The sequence below is a fragment of the Nicotiana attenuata genome, chromosome 8 (assembly GCF_001879085.1).
Source record: "Nicotiana attenuata strain UT chromosome 8, NIATTr2, whole genome shotgun sequence".
Classification (NCBI taxonomy): domain Eukaryota; kingdom Viridiplantae; phylum Streptophyta; class Magnoliopsida; order Solanales; family Solanaceae; genus Nicotiana; species Nicotiana attenuata.
The window spans coordinates 1-3,137 of record NC_031996.1 but is presented as its reverse complement, the minus strand read 5'-3'; positions in this window follow the sequence as shown (position 1 = coordinate 3,137).

Genomic DNA, 3,137 nt, shown 5'->3' with positions numbered 1-3,137 from the left:
CAGTTAATTGATGCTACTGCAGGGCATGAGCTATTAAGTTTTTGAGATGCATATTCAGGCTATAATCAAATCAAGATGGATCCAGGAGATGAAGAAAAAACTTCTTTTATAACAGACAGGGGGATTTACTGTTACAAGGTAATGCCCTTCTGTCTTAAGAATGCAGGTGCAACGTATCAAAGGTTGGTCACCCAAATGTTTCAAGAACATTTAGGCAAAACCATGGAAGTATATATAGATGATATGCTAGTTAAGACTCAACATTCAGAAGATCATATATCGCACCTATCTGATACATTTAAAATTTTACGAAAATATAATATGAAGTTGAATCCAGAAAAATGTGCATTTGGTGTGGCATCAGGAAATTTTTTAGGTTTTCTTGTTTCTAACCGTGGTATTGAAGTGAATCCTGCACATATTAAGGCCATTGAAGAAATTCCTAATATACTTTCCAACAAGAAAGAGGTTCAAAGACTAATAGGAAGAATCGCAGCTTTGGGAAGGTTCATTTCTAAATCATCGGAAAAATATTTTAAATTCTTCTCGGCTCTTAAGAAGCAGGATCATTTTGAATGGGATGAGGAGTGTCAAAAAGCACTTAGGGATTTGAAAATATACTTGTCAAATCCACCTTTGCTAGCAAAACCCAAGGCTGGGGAGAAACTTTTCATCTACCTTGTTGTTTCAGAAGTTGCGGTAAGCGCGGTTTTGGTTCGAGAAGAGCAGGGTAAACAATCTCCTATCTATTATGTTAGTAAATCTTTGTTAGATGCAGAGACACGGTATCCACAATTGGAAAAATTAGCACTTGCTCTAATCATGGCATCTAGGAAGTTAAGACCTTACTTTCAATGTCATCCCATTGTTGTAGTGACTGCATACCCCCTACGTAATATATTGCATAAACATGAATTGTCAGGAAGGTTAGCTAAATGGGCCATAGAGCTAAGTGAATATAAAATCACGTACTTACCTAGAACAGCAATAAAATCACAGATATTAGCTGATTTCGTCGCTGACTTTAGCCAAGGGATGCAATTAGAAGCAGAAAAAGAAGTACAAGTACTTAATGGGGCTAATCCAGGAACATGGACCTTATTTACTGATGGCTCATCTAACGTAAAAGGTGCAGGATTAGGAATTGTTTTAGTACCACCTACAGGTGAAACTATTAGGCAAGCTATTAAATGTCATTACGTAACTAACAATGAAGCGGAGTATGAAGCTGTGATTGCAGGTTTAGAATTGGCACGAGAACTTGGTATAAATCAAGTAGTGATCAAAAGTGACTCGCAGCTCGTGGTTAATTAAATGCTGGGGACTTACACAGCTAGGGAAGCAAGGATGCAACAGTACTTAGAAAAGGTACGGGAACTGATGAAGCAATTCCAAACTTGGAAGGTCATACAGAGATCGAGGGATGAAAATGTTGAAGCAGATGCCTTAGCTAATCTCGCATCCGCAGCTGATGTAGCAAAAGATGCAAATGCTGCAGTTATACATTTATTTCACTCAGTTCTCGATCCAGATAAGAATGAGGTAAATTTTAATATTTTAACTTGGGATTGGAGAAACGAAATTGTTGCTTTTTTAAAGTATGGTACCGTCCCTAATGACAAGAAGCAAGCGCATGCACTTCGAAAAAAGGCTGCTCGTTACTGTTTAAAACAAGGGAATCTTTATCGTAAGATGTTCGGTGGTCCATTAGCAAGATGCCTCGGACCTTCTCAAATAAAGTATGTAATGAGGGAAATACATGAGGGGCATTGCGGGAATCACGCAGGAGGAAGATCACTAGTAAGAACCTTGATTAGAGCAGGATATTATTGGCCTAAAATGGAGGAAGAAGCGGAAAGTTTTGTAGCTAAATATGATAAATGTCAAAGGTACGGTAACAACATGCATAGACCATCGGAGTTGTTACATGCGGTCATATCACCATGGCCATTCATGAAGTGGGGAATGGATATCGTGGGTCCATTACCACAAGCAAAAGGACAGGTAAAATTTTTGCTAGTACTTACTGATTACTTCACTAAATGGGTAGAGGCAGGAGCATTCAAACAGGTACGAGAAAAAGAGGTCAAAGACTTCATTTGGCGTAATATCATCTGTCGATTTGGTGTACCAAAGGAGATTGTATGCGACAATGGCCCTCAATTTATTGGAGCTCAAGTCATTGAGTTTTTTGAGAGCTGGCAAATTAAGAGAATCACATCTACACCTTATCACCCAGTAGGCAATGGGCAAGCAGAATCAACGAACAAAGTCATAATCAACAATTTGAAGAAACGTTTAGAGGAATCAAAGGGTAATTGGCCTGAAGTGTTACCCGGAGTTTTATGGGAATATCGCACGACAACAAAGACGAGCACAGGGGAAACTCCTTTCTCTTTAGTTTATGGAGCTGAAGCATTAATCCCAGTTGAAATAGGAGAACCGAGTACAAGATTCTCACAAGCAACACAAGAGTCTAATGATGAAGAGATGCGGGTCAATTTGGATCTACTGGAAGGCAAGAGAGAAGCTGCATTAATAAGAATGGCAGCACAAAATCAGGTGATCGAACGATATTACAACAGGAAAGCACGACTGCGATACTTCAAAACTGGGGACTTCGTGCTTAAAATTTTTTTTCAATCTACAAAGGCGGCCAACGCGGGTAAACTAAGTCCAACCTGGGAAGGACCCTACAGAGTTCGAGATATTGCAGGAAAAGGAGCATACGAGTTGGAAACAATGGACGGGAAGGTGCTTCCTTCGCATTGGAATGCAATTCATTTGAAGAGATATTACTTCTAAGGAAAAATCCACGGTCAGGTATCACCATGTTAAATTATATTTGTTTTTGAATTGTTAAAATTTTACTAACGATTTTAGATGATAGGCAAAACGCTAACCCGTACTAAATGATGAGTCACGACCTGTAAGGCGAAATGGAATAAACTAAAATTCCTGGCCCAGGGTTACAATTATTCTGATAGAAATTTAAACGGGTTAAGCAGTCTTCATCTATAATCGTACCTCCGAGTCCCGTATGTATTTTCTTTTCAGGAAAAGGACCGAATGAGAGGAACTATCAAGTGCTCGAGGCTTCATACTTCAACACTCAAACACTTGGGGGACTACATAAT